The sequence below is a fragment of the Melanerpes formicivorus genome, unplaced genomic scaffold (assembly GCF_026170545.1).
Source record: "Melanerpes formicivorus ecotype bairdi unplaced genomic scaffold, bMelFor1.0.p_v2 SCAF_13, whole genome shotgun sequence".
NCBI lineage: Eukaryota > Metazoa > Chordata > Aves > Piciformes > Picidae > Melanerpes > Melanerpes formicivorus.
The window spans coordinates 14634653-14655074 of record NW_027142365.1 but is presented as its reverse complement, the minus strand read 5'-3'; the positions used below and the strand labels follow the sequence as shown (position 1 = coordinate 14655074).

General features: G+C 42.1%; 1 non-coding gene across 1 annotated transcript; it reads right to left on the bottom strand.

Moving 5' to 3' along the window:
- Window positions 1-10120: 10120 nt before the first annotated feature.
- Window positions 10121-10192, bottom strand: TRNAG-UCC (transfer RNA glycine (anticodon UCC)). The gene has a single exon. It is a non-coding gene; the product is annotated as a tRNA-Gly (tRNA).
- Window positions 10193-20422: the final 10230 nt, after the last annotated feature.

The following is a 20422-nucleotide window of genomic DNA, read 5'->3' as shown; positions in this document are numbered from 1 at the left end:
GGATGAGACCTGACTAAACTCATTTTCATGAGGTGTAAAAATAATGAGTTTAGCTTAGTGCCACAGAGATCCCTGTATTGCTGAGTCTGCAAAGATTCTATTCATATTTCACAGTTGGAAGATAAATCTGCTTTTAAATAAGTATTTGGGGTTTTTTAAAGAGAGTTTGATGGGTTTAAGGGTATGTCTTTTCCCATCAAAATCAAAAGCTAACTTGGAAATATATAAGAGAATGTAAATTAAATTTAGGGAATATCATTTTATGATCCATCCTGATCCGTATAATTGCCGTAGGTAGAAAATACATCTGTGGTGAGGAGTGGAAAATTGGAACATTATGGAGTTTCCAGTAGGCTCCCTTGTCAGTGAATCCAAACTAGGCTTTAGTGAATTCCTGGGAAGGCATGAAGAAATTTCTCCTCCTAGAAAAAAAGTGCTGAGCAAGTGAAAATGGAGCCAGAACAGACATTGCCACTTTGCTTTAAGGATTTAGATATGTTATTTAATTTGATTTCTGCAAAGACAAAACTAAACACTGATGGCAGCTGATTCTCCCTGGAGTATCTGGTAATCTATATTAAATAAATTTAATACAGACTGTAAAATAAAAGCCTTTGAATGAAAAATTGTTCCATACTGGTGGTCAAACTGAATTATCTGGACAGATTCACAACACACAATATTCTAGTTAAAGTATGGCTAAGTTTAGCTCCTATAACAGCAGTGCAGGGCACTCATATGTGATAGGATTTTAAATGATCCAGCCAAAAACCTGCAACCAATCATCTGTGGCATCAGGGAGCTCAGCAAGTCCTAATTGACCAGGGTCTTTCCCCAGTTTTTGGACACATATTTCAGGTTTATTAATGCCACACTACTAACTTCTTTTAACCCTGCTTTGATCAAGCTACACCACTGAATCTCCCAGGGGGCTATTATTAATATATAACATGACTAAAAGCTTCATGAAGGCATAGACTGGATCAAGATCTCACACTGAAGTAGATGGAAGGGAGGACAAAGAAACACAGAATGGCTCAGGTTGGAAGGGACCTCATGGATCATCTACTTCAGCCTCGCCACCATGGCCAGGGACACCTCTCAGCTGGATTCAGCCTCTCAAGGCCTCATCCAACCTGGTTTTCAACACCCCCAGGGGGAAGGCAGCCACAACCTTCCTGGGCAGCCTATTCCAGAGCCTCACCACCCTCCTACTGAACAACTTCTTCCTCAGATCCAGTCTAACCCTGCTCTCCCTTAGCTTCAAACCATTCCCCCTTGTCCTGTCTCTAGACACCTTCATGAAAAATCCCTCTGCAGCCTTCCTGTAGAATTCCTTCAGGTATTGGAAGGCAACTCTAAGGTCCCACCACAGTCTTCTCTATGCTGCACAATCCCAGCTCCCTCAGCCTGCCCTCATAGCAGAGGTGTCCCAGCCCTTGGATCATCTTTGTGGCCTCCTCTGGACTTGTTCCAACAATAGATTCCTCCATTTCTCATGCCACCCCAGGACCTCTCTTGGCATCTCAGTAGGAGGCTGGTATGACACCTAAATGACCTTCCCTGCATGGGCAAGGGGATGCTCTCAAGTACATAACCACAAGAAACTGAAGAGGATCACAAATCCCCAGAGTACTGTGACCGTAATGAGTTACCAGTTTTACCACGTACCGGGTAACCCAAGCCTTCAAGCACTGCAGCCAACCAAACAATCTATATCTAATTAGAGTGCCAAGAGCTTGATGTTCCTTACCCTGCTCCCCCATGGAAATCTCTCAAGGATTCACAGGGCTCTGTTGTCAATACATGTCTGTACCACAAGACTGTGGGAGAGAGAACTGTTTCAGCATGTTCATCCAAAGCCACGAGAACTATAATTTTACACCAAATTGGCTCTAATTGCCAGCAAAAACATTGCCTCTGCTGAGGCTTTCTCTAAGGGCTTGCCTTGGCTGCACGGAAAGTCAAACCCTCCCACTGTCCACAAAGTAAAGCCCTCTGACCTAGGGCTTTATATACAAACTAATTTATCTGGCTAAGATTACCTGCTGAGAAAGCCATTGAGAATTAATGATCTGTCCTTTCCACTTCCCAACACTGAAAGGCAGACTGGGAAGCACAAGACCAGATTCCAGTTAGAGCTGGGTGGAATGAAAGAAGCGGAGAGAAGGATCTGCAAAGCCACAGGGAGAAATTAATAGGCGCCAGTATCCAAGGCATGGGTAGAAGCTGCTGAAGGGAAACTGTTCTGAGGCACCAGAAAGTATAGCTGCAGTTTTAAAATAACTATTTCAGCTGCAGGAGAGGAAAAACAGCACACTAGTGAGACCATTAGAAAACCTGGATTTGAGTAAGTATTCTGCCACAGATTTTCCTGAGGCACTCAAGTGGCTTTTTTCTTTAATGCCTCAGACAAAATGTAGCAGCACTGCCTTTTCTCCTCCATTTGCAACATTGGGAATGACAGTTCTTAACTACTTCACACAATACACTAAAGACTGACTTGCCCTCATATTATGGGAATAAGAGCTGGAGAAGCACCAAGACACCATGCTTTTTTAACTTACTGATAAACATATTTTGTTTTAAGGGAGCTGAGGGGTTTCATGATTCTATTCATGATTCTCTAAAGAGAGGCAATCTCAGTGTCCATTAAAACCTGCAGAGTACAAAATCACAGAATGGTCTGGGTTAGAAGAAGGGACCTCCAAAGCTCATCTAGTCTAACCCCCTCTGCAGTCAGCACGGACATCCTCAACTAGATCAGGTTGCTCAGAGCCCTGTCGAGCCTCACCTTGAATCTCACAGGATCACAGCATGTTAGGGGCTAGAAGGGACCTTCGGAGATCAGAGTCCAACCCCCCCTGCCAAAGAAGGAGCATAGAATCTAGTGCAAGGTCACAAAGGAATGCATCTTGAAAGTCTGAAGAGCAGGAGACTCCACAACCTCTCTGGGGAGCCTGTTCCAGTGCTCTCTGATCCTTACAGTGAAGAAGTTCCTCCTCATGTTGAGATGGAACATCTTGTGCTGTAGTTGATACCCATAACTCAAACTATTGTGTCCCAAACTATCAATCTTCAAGCTGTGCAGGAAGCATGGATAAAATGTTTGAAATAAGAAGAGCAGCTTGGGCTCTACAAGGAAACTTGTGACTGAAAACCTCAGCTGTCACTTTAAAGAGATGCTAGAATACAAACCCCAAACCTTCCACATGTGTGCAAACTCTCAACTGCAGCTGCAGAAAGGCTTGAAACAATCTTGTTGTGAAAAAGTATTTCTTATCGTATCACAATGTACATTTCATTTTGACCTCACTGAAAAGATCTGCTAAAGAGGAAGTACATTAAGTAATCATCCTTTTTCACATATTTACCTTTATTTCTTAGAGGCACAGCAGAATTCCAACAAGTTGTTAATTTACTAAGGCAGTTACCATTTTTCTGGCTCAGAAGCCAGACTTGATTTTTGAGGTACTATGAAGGCTTGTAAAGGAAATCTGTTTAAGACTCAGAAAATTTTGAGGTTAGTCACCAAAATAATCACCTTTAAATTAACATATTTCTGGGGGAAAAAAACTGCATCAGTAGACACAAGAGTATTTATTTCCATGTATTTCAGTGTGCTTGGAAGCAAATCTAGCTATTAACAAATGCCTGTCACAGAATCAGGGAGTGGTAGGGGTTGGAAAGGACCTCCAAAGATCATGTAGCCTAACTCTCCTAGAGTATCCTTAATACCCTTTTTCTGAATCAAAATTTATTGTGTCAGACTGCAAAATTAGGCATGGATTATGGAATCTTCTTTCTGGAATGACATTTAATATTTTAAGACAATTTGTCTTTGAGTTATGAGTTTACTTGGATGTTTCCACTACCTGCACTTCAGACAAAGACTATCTTTTGCTGAGCAATAGTACTGAAACAACCCAACCCTTTCCACAAATTCAGTGGGATTTTAAGTGGTTCTTGTGCCAATAATTTGTATTCACACTTGAATTTCATGTAATCATTTCATTTCTTATCTCAAAATACAGAAGACCTTATTTTCAAAATCAGGCAGCTTCAAATCCAAAATCCATCACTTCATAGCTACCATATTATGTTTTGATTTCTATGTACAATAAAAAAAAATATGCCCTTGAGATGCTGACTTGGTCTAGTGGAAGGTGTCCCTACCCATGGCAAGGGGGTCGGAACTAGATCATGGAATCACCAGAGCTGGAAATGGCCTCAAAAGGTCATCTAGTTTAACCCCCCTGCCACCCCCACCACCAGTCATCATCTTCCCAAAGCAGCTTCTGCTTCCCCACCAGCCCCCACCTCTTTTACCCAAAGCAGCCCCTGCTTCCCCTACACCATCCTCCACCCTGCCTGAACAGCTCTTGCTCTACCACCACCATTTTTGCACCAATCCCAGAGCCGGTGGCAAGACCCTCAACCAGCCAAGATACCACACAGAGGAGCTCAGCCCCAGTAAGGAGGCCCAGCCAGTGCCCATGGATAATACTGGAGGAGTCATCAATCAGTACCCTGCCTAACCGGGGGGCCACCAGGCCCCCCGGCCTTTGTTGTCACCACCACCATCACCCAGTGTGCACCATGGGCACTCACCAGTGATGAGAGGAGGATCCCTCAGCCCAGATGGGCTCAGCTTAGGGCTTCTGCCTTTCCTGGGAGGGATTAAAAAGGGGAGTGGGTGGGGAGGGCCAAGTGGCCACACCTGGGGTGAGAGGAGACTCCAACAGAGCCCAGGTGCTCTGGGATTTGAGGGCAAAAAGGGGCAGGTGGGGTGGAAAAGGGGCATGGTGTGAAACCTGTGTTATTGAGAAAGAATGGGTATTGAAATAATATTCAAATGTGAATTATTGACTTATAGTGTTTGCTAGATGCTTAATGTGGCTAGTCTCAGGATGTTCCACTATTCCTGGATATTAGATAATTTATTGACAAACCCAAACATGAGTTTGACAGGCCAATATTAAGCTCAATAAACAAAAAAACCCACACAGCTTCTGTTAAGGTAATTGTATAGCCATCATCTCAGTAAACTCTTGATCTCAACCCGGAAGGGTTTTCTGGGGGTTGTTTTCCCACCCGTCTGTGTGTGAGGGGGCTTGCTTCTGAGAGCAGGCTGGGTGAAGCCAGGACACTACTACACTGAAGATGAGCCAATGGGTTTAGCTAGCAGAGCTGAACTCTCCTACAGCTAAACAGGAACAGTCCACGCCACAATGAACCCTGTGGTCTCTCCTGTGTGAGTATGGAGACAATATGAGTGAGATGGAAACTCTTTGTTCTACAGGCACAAGTGCAGGAATTGCAAGGGAAAGTAGAGAGAAGAGAGAGTTCTTCCAGAAGGAGAGATGCACTAGGCTACCATGAGTGGTTCTCTGGTCCTAGTATATGAGCATCAGATCCAAATTTGAGTAGGGGGAGGTCTCAAGAACTGACTGTATTGCACACTGAAGTAAGCATAACTGGGAATAACTGGGAAAAGCACCCCTGTAGAATCATAGCATCATTAAGGTTGGAGAAGACCTTTAATATCTTTCCATATAGAAGTTTTTACTAATATCCAATGTAAACCTCCTTTGGCACAACTTAAAAGCATTTCCTCTTGTCCTATCACTAGTTACTAGGGACAAGAGATGAACGCTGGCCTCACTGCAGCCTCCAGAAGAAGACAGCCTTGTGTGTACATGGCCATTTGTAAGAGGAGCATCATGCCTGATTCTGCATTTCTCATTCTGCACATCTTGGCCTGGGACTGGCAAGGAAACACATCTCCTCAGCAATTCTGTCCAAAGGCAGGATCAGTTACTGAGGCATCTGATGCTTCATGTCCCACAGGAGACTCCATGAGGATTACATTTCCTCAGGTAGGTCTCAGTTTGGGTAAGTTTACACAGCTCTAGTTTCAAGTGCATCCTGAAGGGTTGTGAAAATGATAATATATATATATATAAAGATATTTTTAAGAGTGTAAGACTTATTGCAAGAACTAATACATGCTGGCAGGAGCAATAAAACGGCAAACAGTATGTGCTAGCTAGGATCATGAGATTCTTCTCTAGGCGATAGAGAAAAGCCAAATCCTGTGTGCATTCCCAGCTGAAATAGTAGGGCCCTCTCCTTTCTCCCAGAATTATAGAGGCAAGACATTGCTCTACAAGTGCATTCTGAGCATATCCTGCTCATTTCTCTTTCTCTTGGAATTCTTCTGCTTCCATCTTCACAGACAGACCAGAAACAGAATCTGATCTTTTCTGTGGTAAGTCTCTGATTTTCCCAGAATCACAGAATCACCAAGGTTGGAAGAGACCTCAAAGATCATCAAGTCTAACCTGTCACCACAGACCTCATGACTAAACCATGGCACCAAGTACCACGTCCAATCTTTTCATGACATTAAGTTTTAGACCAGGATCTGTTTGCAGCACAAAACCAAACCTCAGACCCTGAGATCTGGCCCATGTGCCACCGAGTGAGTTGGAATTTGTCAATGTTTTTAAATACAAACTACGATTCCATCTAGTCTTAAACAAGATAGTCATATCCATATATGCTCTGAGGTCTTTTTATTAGTGTAAAAAAAAAAAGTGAAATAAATAATTATTTCAAATTATACTTTATTACTTTCAGCTTTATCATGCTACAAAAATCACTTTACAGCAATCTGTTGTTTATTATTGATCACCTAAACACTGGCTTTTAAAGGCTGAGTTTATATGAGATAAATTCTAAGTGTTTGGTTTGTGGTTTGTTGGGTTTGTGGTTTGTTTGGTTTGTTTTTAACCCAAGCAACTTGAAAAAAGAAGGAGAAAAATCCTTATAATGAATAATTTTCTTTTCCATTTTTTTGCATGCTTCATCCACTGGACTGCAGAGGGGATCACCCCCTTAGCACAAAGAAAAAAACCACACATCAACTTGCCATACCTACAGAGCCCTCAGGCAAAATGCAGCACTTTTTGGGGACTGTCAAGGACTGAATAAATCAGAGATAAGTGGGTTAAAATGTCAGCACCCACTGGGACCAAAATAAATCTACCACTTTTTTGGTTGTTTTTTTTTTTCTTCATCCTAACTGCAGTACCACCACCATTTCAGTCATTCATTTAGGAAGACAACACAGAATTCTTAATGACTAATTTTAATGTTTTTAAAAAGAGGGGGGAAAAGTACCACAAGTTGTTACCTGGTTTTTTTTTTTCATTCCCCTCTCCATTGTGTTAAGCCTGTGGAAGTCATCTTGTGCTAAAGGTCAGAGAAGAGTGATGTGAAAGATGGTGTTAAAAGGTTTTGAAACTTTGTTTATTAATAGATATAACCCTTTCTCCTCTGCTACATCTGTCACCACTAGGTTAAATATCATCTATCTTTCTGGTCACCTGACTTCTTGTTGTTAGTACAGGAAAATGCCACAAACCCCACTGAACACTCACAAATCCATTACATAAAAATGCAAGAGAAAAATTGCCTGAGCTCTCCTAATAAAACATAACCTAACATGGAGTAACTAAGGGCGCTGAGGGTAGCCTCTGGCTTTAAAAGCATTCACCAGGCCATTGATCATTGAAGACAACACATAGTGACCTCACACAAACACAATGTAAACTCCCAAACTCATTGATGGGATTCCTAGCGCTCTGCCCAAATTTATATTGCCTCTCTGTAAACTGTTTGACATAGGCAGTGAAAGATGGAAGCAGAAAAGGGCCTCCTCGGTACGATGAGCATGCCACCAAATGCAGCTGGATGCAAGTGAATTAACTTGTAGCTTACTTTGATGTTCAGAGAAATCCCTATGTGTTAATAGAATTTTGGTAAGATTCTTGGAAGTCTATTTTTCCTTTTGGATAGCCCAGTAATATGCTAGAGTATAAAAATTCTCCCTTTTTATTTGAGAAGGTAAAAAAAAGAATAATAAAGGACAAAATGTATTGGATTCCTACGCATTTATCAGACAGAATGTTATTGCTGTGTGAGTCAAACCATGCACTTGGAAAGCCATGTGGCTCTATTTCTGGGGGTCTATCTATGTGTTCCTGCTTTTTCTCCCTTTATCTCATTCCTTCTTTCTCTTCCTTCCCCCTTTTTCCTTCCAAACAAGACGCAATGCCTTGCTTGGCATTGCACCAGCTTCTGGCCCTGATCTGAAATGGAGTGCTTTGTGTTCTTCTGTGTCTAAAGGTCTCAGCACTCCATTTTGGAGCATTTTCCAGGCTTTCATGTGAAGATTTTCTCTCTAGTAACATCCAGACTTCAGCAGACAAAGAAAATAAATAGATGTTTTTTGCAACAACAATCGGATTAGATTCAAGTAGATTGGCTCATCATTTTGACACATCAGCTTAGGTTCAGGAGCCTACAAGTTGCAATAAGAATCTGTGCAGGTAAAACCCCTCTGATTTGATTTTCAATCCATTACCTCCGACTGACATAGCTCCCACCCACTGCTTCCAGAACCTCTCTCGTCCTGAAGGACAAAGGATTTGATCCTCTTTCAAAGATCAGCTTTTTGTAAATCTATCACCTTTATTTTAACTACGTTTTCACCGCCTCTATCTGCCTTTCTCCACTCCTCATAGGAACTCTAGTCATTAGCCATTCTTAGGTAGCTATGAAGTGCAAATGGTGAGAACTTCTTCCTGGGTTTGCTCAGCTCCTTTAGCCCTTTCCTTCTTTTGATTGCTATAAACCTGTGAGTGCATTTTCTCTCTCTTGAGGGGAAGGGGGGAAAAAAAAAAAAAGAGAGGGAGAAGGGACAGACTGAAACAAAAAGAGTGAACATTCCATATAATCAGATATTATTCCACACACTGCAGTCTGTCAAGTGAGTGGATCCTGTCTACAATTGTGTCACTTGAACAGGTTTTGAATCTGTAACACAAATGATTTTCAAAATTATTTGGGGATAGAATATTTTCCTTAAAAGGGTTGTCAAGAGTCATGGTTTGAGTACCACAGGAGTCTGAGCCATAGGATTGACAGTGATTGATTGCATCACCAAAACTTGCTAGCACTCTCAGAGACCTGGGTGGGGGAGGGGTACTCAGGGAGTGGGGCTTCCTGGAAGGTACTTAACCCCAGACTGGGATGTATCTGATGGCACCTGAAGGCACCACTAGCTACTGGCTCTGTAGTGAACTGTAGCTCATATGTTCTTCCACCTCTGCTAGAGGAACACTTCCTCCTTTGACCCTCTTGTCTCCCAGCCCAGCTCCTGGTGCCATTGCCACTCCTAGAGAAATAATCAACATCTTGTATTGGTCCTCTGCCCTGGCTTCTTGCCTTAGCTTGACTCCTTGTCTTAATGCCCTGAATCATCAAATCATGGAATGGTTGAGGTTGGAAGGAATGTCTGCAGGTCATCTGGTCCAACCTCCACGCTCAAGCACAAATCCCTAGAGCCAGTTGTCCAGGATCATTTCCAGACAGCTTTTGAATATCCCCTAGGATGAAGACTCCACAACCTCCCTAGGCAACTTGTGCTAGTGCTCAGTCACCCTCACAGTAAAAAAAGTGTCTCATGTCTTTCAGTGTTTGCCTATTGCCTTTGGTGCTGCCACTGGGCATCACTGGTGAGACCCTGGCTCCATCCTCTTTGCACTCTTCCTTCAGCCATCTGTAAATATCAGTAGATTCCCCCTGGGGCTCATCCAGGCTAAACAGCTCCAAGCCTTTCCTCAGGCTGAAACACTCCAGCACTTTTACCATCCTTGTGGCTCTTCACCCAGTGTAATCTCCAGTATGACCATTCCTCACAAGCTCTGGGGAGTCCAGAACTGAGTATCTGCTCCAGGTGTGCCTCCCAAGTATAGAAGAAGGATCACCAGCCTCGAACTCCAGTCAATACTTTACCCCGGACTCCCTTAGCCTTCTTTGCTACAAGGGCACATAGCTGGCTCACGTCCAACTTGGAGTACACCTAGGACCCCAAGATCCTTTTCTGCCAGTCAACTCTCCACTTGGGTTGTCCCCAGTCTATGCAGCTTACTTCTCCCCTCACACTTCTCTCCTTGTTAAATTTCAGGAGGTCACTCTGGACCCACTTCAGCCTGTGGCGGATCTTCTGGATGGCTGCTCTGCTCTTTCCCACCAGGTGTCAAAAGCAAATTGCGTTGGCCGGGAATCGAACCCGGGTCAACTGCTTGGAAGGCAGCTATGCTCACCACTATACCACCAACGCTGTGATGGTTATGTCCTCATTGCATCCTTCCTGCTCTTCCAGTTTCCATCTGTTCCTGGTCTAACCACAAGATTTGTTAATTGCCTGCCACCAGCACAGAGAAAGCATTACTGAGGGACTGAGGAAAACATTCCCGTTTCCTCCACATCTGCCAAGGCTAATAGAAAGACCTTTCCTTCCCAAACCTTCCCTTTCTAAACCTTCCCAAACCTTCCCTTTCTAAACCTTCCCAAACCTCCCCTTCTCTGTCTCCTTTCTGAGACTCTCCTCTCCTATTTATTCTTCTCTTCTCTCTTCTCAATGAAAAAAAACTCAGGTATCATTCAACAAAATATTTCCAGCATCCTGACATGTTTAAAAGAAATTCCAAATAATAGAATTCACACCTTCAGAAATGGCACTGCAGACAGTAGCACAACTGGATTTGAGGTAATACACATTGAAGAGCATGATTTTTAAACTGTGTGGTAAAATTGAAAAGAGAGATGGGCCCCCTTTTCACTGAGAAAATGAACTGAACGAGGCTTGTGCGCTCTCAGAAAGCTGCAAGACGAACTGACTGAGCAGAACAGGACAGAGAAGCAGAACTGGCTTCGTGAAGGGCAGCCACCTGGGTCTCAACTCTTAAACACACACAAGATTCCTAAAGAAATTCAGCACCCAACATTGCCGATAAACTCAGAGGGCCACATTCCCAAAGTCAAAGTAGTCTTATCCTGCCTAAGGAATTCTAGAAACACTTCTGAACATCTGTAGGCACCTGGAAACCCATAGAAACCTGACCCCAGTGTTCCAGTCCCAAATGCAAAGCCCCCTTTGTTCAGACACTGCACACACTGCCAAATCAGGGGCTCTGCATGAGATGTGTCCTGATTATTTCTTGGTTTCTGTCTTTCTCTCACACACATATAGATGTATGTGAGATCCCAGTAGCACTTGATGAATAATCAAATCAAGTTAATCCTTACTGACTCGTATCAGAGTAAGATGAATGTGCAATAGCAGTGTTTCCTAATCTGGTTCTGATTCACTAGGCAACAAATCTGTTGACTACAAGCCTACTGCATATAGCACAGAGGAAGTACTTTACTGTGACATAATTAAAAGGACTCTTACCACACACATAATGACACCCTCTCTCCTTTCTTATTAAAGGTTTCCTTTGTTTGCGTTTACACCAAATTAGTTGCATATGTGACTGTTTTTGCTGCAATATCATCTCCAGCTACTTAGTGCACCATCATGCTAACCTCTCAATTAACCCTTGTTTCAAAGGCTGCTCAGTGCAGGTGCAGCAGCATTGCTTTTCTGGCAAAGGACATGCCTTGCTCACTGCTAGTGACCTCTGTTATTGATGAGGATCTGGGCATGCTACACATGCTTTTTGTTTACAGTGCAAGGCCTGAGCTAATTATATAATTAAGGTGCTGCAGGTCCACAGCCTGTAGATATCTAGAAGCTATTCAAATAAAATCCTAGGTCTAACCACACTGAATTTGTACAATTTTCTGGCAATAAGTTGGTTTGGAAGGATAACATTCTTCTGCTGTAGGTCCAATGTGCTCTTTAGTCCATAACAGAGCAAAAGTTTGAAAATAATAAGAACATATACCAAAGGATTTCAGATTTCAGTGCCATCATGTGAACAGAAGCTACCACCCATCACCAGTTTTGTGAACTTGTCCAGTAAAGAAGCAGCTTAAATCTTCACAGAATGTAAGGAGATGGAAGAGACCCTGAAAGATCATCTAGTTCAACACCCCTGCCAAAGGATCACCTAGGGCATATCACACAGAAACACATCCAGGCAGGTTTTGAATGTCTCCAGAGAGGGAGACCACAATCTCTCTGGGCAGCCTGCTCCAGTGCTCTGTCTCCCTGAAATTAAAGAAGTTCTTCCTCATTATTTGATGGAACTTCTTATGTTCAAGTTTGTGCCTGTTATCCCTTGTCCTGCCACTTTGCACCACTGAACAAAGCTGATCCCATCCTCTTGACACCCACCCTTGAATAGAATAGAATAGAATAGAATAGAATAGAATAGAATAGAATAGACCAGACCAGGTTGGAAGAGACCTAAGTATTGATCAGCATTGATGAGACCCTCCCTCAGGCTGCTCTTTTCCCAAAAGCCCCAATTTCTCAGTCTTTACTCATATGAGAAATGTTCTACTCCCCTCATCATTTTTGTAGCCCTTTTCTATACCCTCTCTAGCAAGTCTGTCCTTCTTGAACTGGGCAGCCCAGAGCTGGATACAAGACTCCCAACATGCCTTCACCAGGGTAGAGAAGAAGGAGTCAGTTCTTGACTTGTTGTTGCCCATCAAGAACTCCTGAAAGTATTTATTCATATCCATAACATTTGTCAGCTTGATTGTTTTTTTAATTTCTAATAGCCATAAGTTCCATTTTCACTAATTAACTAGTTAATAAAGCAACATGATTCTGGATTTAATAGACAATATTAGCCTTTCTGTCATTTCTTGTAATGATATACTGAGTTTTTTCTTATCAGTATCTTGAAAAAATGACTTTTCACAAAGAAATTAAATTATTCTCTTCTCTACAAACAAAAATTTAATGATAGGACTAGGGGGAATGGATCCAAGCTAGAGCAGGGTAGATTTAGATTAGATGTTAGGAAGCTCTTTGCCACAAGTGTGGTGAGATACTGGAAAAGGTTGTCCGAAGAGGTGGTGGAAGCCCTATCCCTGGAAGGTTTTAAGGCCAGGCTGGATGTGGTTCTGGGGAACATGATCTAGTGGAAAGTATCCCTGCCCATGGCAGGGGGATTGGAACTGGATGATCCTTGAGGTCCCTTCCTCAAGGGAGCTCCCAAACAGAGAGGGACCTGGATGTGCTGATCGACAGCCACCTGAATATGAGCCAGCAGTGTGCCCAGGTGGCCAGGAGGGCCAATGGCATCCTGGCCTGCATTAGGAATAGTGTGGCCAGCAGGAGCAGGGAGGTCATTGTGCCCCTGTACTCTGCTTTGGTTAGGCCACACCTTGAGTACTGTGTCCAGTTCTGGGCCCCTCAGTTTGAGAAGGACATCGAAACACTTGAACGTGTCCAGAGAAGGGCAACAAGGCTGGGGAGAGGCCTTGAACATAAGCCCTATGAGGAGAGGCTGAGGGAGCTGGGATTGTTTAGCCTGGAGAAGAGGAGGCTCAGGGGTGACCTCATTGCCCTCTACAACTACCTGAGGGATGGTTGTGGCCAGGAAGGGGTTGGTCTCTTCTCCCAGGCAACCAGCACCAGAACAAGAGGACACAGTCTCAAGCTGTGCCAGGGGAGGTTTAGACTCGAGGTGAGGAGGAAGTTCTTCACCGAGCGAGTCATTCGGCATTGGAACCGGTTGCCCAGGGAGGTGGTTGAGTCATTGTCCATGGAGGCGTTCAAGAGGAGATTGGACATGGCACTTGGTGCCATGGTCTAGTCATGGGGTCTGTGTTGATAGGTTGGACTCAATGATCCTCGAGGTCCTTTCCAACCAAAGTTATACTGTGATATTGTGATATTGTGAATTTTGTGATTCTGTGAACAGTAAGATTCTTTCTCCGGTGTATGTAAAATTCCTAATTCTATTGTTACTGTTATTGCTATTGTTATTATTCTGTTAACTTACAAAAAAATAAATCAACTTTCCTGGTGAACACCATTGTTGGTACTAAAGAAAGCTCCCTGACCCCAATGCTGTGAAGCCCTGACAAGGCTTGTCTAGTACGGCTCAAATAAAGAATTCATCAGTCAGATTCTTTTTTAGCTACCCTGATGATTAAATCAACTGAAAACTAGAAACAAATAATAAACAGTTGTTCAAAGAATCTGAAAGAATTCCTCAGCTGTTATTTGTTTTGTTCTTTAGCTCTTCTTTGAATGATCAGAAGACAGGAACAGAAATGAAAATCTGAAGTGAGAATTTTGACAAGCATGCACTTGGCTTCCCAAGCTGGGATGATATATAGAAATGTGCATAGGCACTTTCAGAGGGTGATTCATCTCAGCCTGGGATAAGTGTCTAAAATAAGCTGTTGAATCACCTTCTGGAGGGACCTTTTTTTCTTTCTATTGATGTTAGAAATACAAAGTGGTTAGCTCAAACTTTAAACTTTTACACAAGGTGGCATCCATACAGCCTAAACGGTTTGAAATTCACGATACATCACCAAAGGACACCTTTCATTTTGCTTCAGTCTAAACTGTTCTTATTGGCAGTTATGCCATTTTGAGAATAGGAATATCATCTGGGACGACAAAGTTCAAAGTTCATTAATGGATGGATACTCATAATTTTTGTGTGCAGACCTGATACAACATTCAACAGTAAGTTGAATCCTTTCAGGATGACTGCAATGCATGTCTCAGAAATTAGTTGCTGTTTAGAACTGAAATACTCAATCAGCAAGAACTTTACTGGCTCTCTGTGATGTCTGTGCTCGGTATGGCTAGGGTAAGGTTAAGTTTTTGGGTTGTTTTTTAATCCCCTTCACAAGAAGATAGAAGGGACCACGGCCAAGACAGGCAGCTGAACCAGCCAACGAGCATTCAATATCATACTGACTTCATGTCTGCCACATAAGGGAAGGGTTGGCTGGGCCAAAGTGTGTGGGGGCTTTTATCAATTAATTTGTTCTCCATGATTGTTATTACCTCATTGTGCTGTTCTGTTAAATACTCCTTAACTCAACCCACAGATGTTTGCCTTTTTCTCCTGGTTCTCCTTCCCATCCCACCAAGGTATTGTGGTGATGGGGGACAGTGGTGTGAGGAAAGACATCCTTGTTTCGCAGCTGTCAACTCCCTACAGGGGTGGGATATGAGGATTGTTAGGATTTAGGAATCCTGGTTCTGTTTCAATTAGAGACAACCCTGTCATTGTCTCCACAAGACCAATCCCCTGCCTGCATTTTTGTCTTCGTTCAAAACAAAGTCTTTCTCCAATACTGCCAACAACATTTCTATTTGGCTCCAAGTATCTTCCAGTGGCTTAAGAACAGTAAATAATTAATTTCACACATAAATGTGGATGTGGATGTGGATGTGCTCCCAGCAGGACTGATAGAGCTGATCAGCTACATGACTGTTCTTCCGTGGTGTGGATAAGGCATATGACACAACAGAGAGTGCTAGCAGGGAGAAAGGTTTACAGTCTCTTTTAGAATCATAGAAAAGTCCAGGCCAGAAGGGACCTCCAAAGGTTATCTAGACCTCCTCCTATTATCTGTTTATTATTTCTTCTGTTCTGAGGTGCTTTGTATGATCTCAAATAGGAAGCTGAGAGAAAAAGTGGTTAACAACTGCCATGTACACTGCACTCAAGTGTTCAGTTCTGCAAGACTGAATGCACAAGTTTGCATTTATTTTATATAGAGTTGAATAGAATAGAATAAACCAGGTTGGAAGACACCTTCAAGATCATCGCGTCCAACCCATCAACCAATCCAACCCACTTAATCTACCAAACCATGGCACCAAGCACCCCATCAAGTCTCCTCCTGAACACCTCCAATGATGGTGACTCCACCACCTCCACAGGCAGCCCATTCCAATGGGCAATCACTCTCTCTGTATAGAACTTCTTCCTAACATCCAACCTAAACCTCCCCTGGTGCAGCCTGAGACTGTGTCCTCTTGTTCTGGTACTGCTGGCTGCCTGGGAGAAGAGACCAACATCTGCCTGTCTACAACCTCCCTTCAGGTAGTTGTAGAGAGCAATAAGGTCTCCCCTGAGTCTCCTCCTCTCCATGCTAAGCAACCCCAGCTCCAGTTGCTATGCCTATGCGCAACTGAGGACATAAATAGCAAAGGAAGGATTCAAGAAATGCAGTTTAAGTAATCTGAAGCTGTTTTCATGAAAACATCTGGAAACTATCTGGAAGCAACCCATTAGGGTAAGACTTCTTTAAAAAGACATCAAGGACAGCCTTTCCACTGAAGAGAAGTTAGGAACACTAACAGTATCAGGTGAAGACCCAAGACAAATAACATTCATGAACCAAAAGTCTGGCCAAGATTCCAGGCCAGAGGTAAAAGCAAAGACTAGCAGACACATAGATTTGTGTGGAAAATGGACCTGCTTACAAGGACCACAAAGGGTAAGTCATTCTGTAAAATCTGTGGGAAACAAGAATCAAACCAGCTAAAGACTAACAGAAAAATAATGGGAAAACAGAGACTGGAGAGGATACAGTTTGGAAAAAAAAAAAAAAAAATGAGTAAAAAGGAGCAGGGGGCAAATTAAAAAAGACAAGAAGGGGCTCACCATGATTTCGACCAAGGAATAAGACATCTGTGAAGACAGCAAGTGAGGATAAGGTGGTCTCAGGTCTCTAATGGATCCAGGAGCTGGACAAAGCATGATGCATCTTTAATTTAAACAATTTGTTTTAAATTAGTAGCAAAGTGGGGAAAAAAAGGCAATTTCTCAATCCTGGTATCAAGCCAGAACATTGCTACTTATGGGACAAGGATAGCTTGAGACATAGTCTCAAGATGCGCCAGAGGAGGTTTAGGCTGGGTGTTAGGAAGAAATTCTTCACAGGAAGATAGTTTTGCCATTGGAATGTGCTGCCCAGGGAGGTGGTGCAGTCACCATCACTGGAAGTGTTTAAAAAAAGACTGGATGAGGCACTTGGTGCCATAGCTTATTTGATTAGATGCTTTTGGGTGACAGGTTGGACTTGATGATCTTGAAGGTCTTTTCCTACCTGGTTAATTCTGTATTCTCTAAGTGACCCATTCATATGGCAGCTACCTATGACAATTTGGGATTTGCTTTTAACTTACATCTGAATATTAACCAGATCTGGCTCCCCACCAAATATGATGTTTGATGGCCAGTATAAAAGAATTGCTCATGAAGTTCTTACATTTGTGTAGCTGTTTAATTATATCTGGATGTTTGAAAGACAAGAGTAACATCTAGGTTAAGATGGTGGTGTGATAAATAGGTGATCAATATTAATACAACCTATTAATAATGGTAGGCAACCATATGATAGAAAGCCTGTACCTGAAAAAAAAAACAAGACTAGCTTAGGATATATAGCATTTGAAATGGACTGATAGGCAACTTACTGTCACTTTGCGGTGTTTGGTCACTGCCACATGGTGCTGTATTTCAGTTGTCTCATATGGCACTTGTGCAGAAACAACCCCAGCAACACATCCCACTTGGAATGAAATCTGTGACTGTCACATCAAGAGTGACTCTGAGGGTGGAGAAGCCTAAGGCTGGAGCTGCCTCTGTAAACAATGGAAATCAGTAAATGTCTGACCCTGGTGACTTACCAAAAGTGACTGAACTGCTCAAGTTATTGCTGGTGGGGAGAAAAAAAAGAATAAAAGTTTGGAAAGAAACATCTGAGTATTGTAGACTTCTACACAAATGTTCTCAAATCCTCTGTGGGTTGGTAAAACTTATATATATTAAGAATGTTGACCTATTAGTTTTGTTTAAAGAAATTATTTTGCTTTGTTAGCAATCTCCTTAAAAAACCCAAAGAGTGGAGTACATAATAGCTGTTTCATTTGTGTTGTCCTAAACAGATTCTTTTCCCTGTGAAAACCCTGTTTTAACTTTCTTCCATGAAGATCTTCCCTTTAAAAACACTTTGAAAAACAGTCCGTTTACTGCTAAATTCTCCTAATTATAATAACCCTACTCACTAATAACTGGGTACACTTAGAAGCTGATTAATTTTTTTCTGACAAAGCCTTGATGCCTACCAAAGTTTATGACATGTAGTTTGGTTTAATTTGGATGATGATTTGAAATGACCAGACTGTCTGCCTTTCATTGGCTTTTGTTTGGGTGTTGATTGTCGGTTGTTGCTTTGGGCTTTTTTAGTCACAGCAACTGGTTGACAAGAGAGTTTAATTCATTCTAGAATTTCTGTAAGTGATTTATTTGTGGTTTAGCTTGTGTTGTTCTCTGCCTTTAGCTTCTCAGTTGCTATGTCTGACCAACTTTGTGACAGAATGTATCCAGCTGTAATCTGGGCTGGAAGGAAACAATTTCTTGTTAGTTTATGAAGGCAATCTGATGTGATAACTCCCTTGTTGTTGCTACACAGCCTCAGTCACAATCCCAGTTATGCTACAAAGCTAAATTGCGAGAGAAACTCACAAATACGTTACTACTCTGAGTTGAGGAAGAGATGTTTTGCCTTTGTTTTCAGATTTAGAAAGATAAAAAGCATGCAGTAACACATCTATATTTTAGCTATGTATGTTTTCATTACAGTCATTCATGTATTTTCCTGCTGAAAGAAATATTCCAAGCAACCAGATGGATAGTAGGAGGACACTATCTCACCCTAGGTGACATTCTGACACAACACCATGAGTGGCGCAGACATGGCTGCCAGGCTGTGAAGTACCAATAACATCATAGGCAAGCAATCATCTTTCCTCTGACTGTGTGATATACAGAACGATTGCCTGCTTAGTGTAAATCTTTTCCTGCCCCACTAATCCTGCTGGGTGTTTACAAGGACTGACTCAGTTGTTTATTCATCATAAAGATTCATTTCAGCTGGCGCTGCTTTGCTGTTTGCAAAGGGAAAAACAAACAAACAAACCAACCCAAACAAATAAACAATCACATAAAAAAGACCCCAGAACAAAATACAACAATCTTGAACTGAAAGAGAAGTCTCAGCTTTCTTGTTCCATGCAGATGGTGCTGTTTACCAGTTATCGCTCAATGCAGGAAGGAGACCAAAGCCTAGATGAATTGCAGCTGGTTCAAACTAATCCAGGCAAAAGCTGAAGTTAATGAGAAGGGGGGGGGGGGAAGTGATTTGCTGAATTCTGTGATTATCATGATCTCACAGCTAGTCAAACTAGAGCCTCACTAATAGTCTACTCAGTATGCAAAGACTTCATCTTTGATACCCAAATTACAGTGTCGTCAAGAAAGTTTTTCCATGATGTGATTACAGACTAACCCTTCTCTAGCTTCTGATTGGAAAAAAAAAAAATAAAAAAGACCTTATCTTTCCCCTTGAGAATGACCCCTTTTCTTTCCTTTAGCTAGGATGTTACAACTAACTGAGTTGATCCACAACCTGGGCTGGTAGGGTAGGTCATGCAACAGCTGAAGGTAAGCCAGGGAAATGACTGTTGTCAGAGTAAAGGGGATGACACACAAGTAGACCACTTATTGACTTCCAGGCAATTGCAACAGTTAAAAACTGACAAAGGTATAAAAAGCCTCCCTCCATTTCAGGGAGGCTAGGTTAGACAAACATCTCTCAGGATTCATTGGTCGTGCCTTTGGGTAAAGCAGTGAATGAGCTGACATCCAAAGATATGTCTCCAGCTCCATTTTCCTGGGACAGTGTGGTGAAACCTAAATTTCTTTCAGAGAATCAAGTTATAAAGCAGCAGCCTTCCTGCAGAGTTAGCCACCAAGCTTTGGAAGATTGTTTTCATAGCTTCCAGAGTCAACACCTTTTATTAAACAGAAATTATTTATTATATATATATTTTTTCTCCCACTGCCGCAAGCCCAATACCTTCAGGCAAGGTAAAGCCTCAAGGGTAATATATCAAATATATTGTTGGATTCATGCATAATTTCAATGAGCTTTTTGCTATCTGCAGGTGGGAGTAAATTTTTTTAAGCTCAAACATGATCAGTCTGAAGCACGAGAACTGTAGGGTTCTGACAGTGACAGCAAGCAAGAACTCTGTTTGCAGAGAGACTTGCCCTTTCTTTACTGGAGAGCATCTATATTACATTATAGGACCACAAGATTTTACTTTCCTATTTCAGTAAAAGCAAAAGATTCAGTTACATACAGCTCTTCATTGATCCAAAATGTAATTTTACATCCTCAAGTTGTATTCCTTTGTAAAGAATTAAAATGCTGGCATTTCTTGGCAGGGAGAGTGATTCCTTGATAAGATTACACAGATAAAGTGACGTTCATCATTTTTCACCCATAATTAAATAGAACAAAAGTAATATTTTAAACAGAGAAGCAAGCGCAGAATGGGTAATTATGTGTATGGAGCTTCCCATCTTACAGTGTACAGTGATTAATTAGACCTTAAGGGACAGTGCAAATTTGCTAATTGTGTGTGCCAGTCACAGCCAACATTTCATACCAAAGTTCCAGACTCCTGTCTACATCTGTGCATAATTTGCTTGTTAGTTTAAATGCACAATTTCAACTCTTTACCATTCAGGTTTGATTGGTTTCGCTATATTAATGGGAT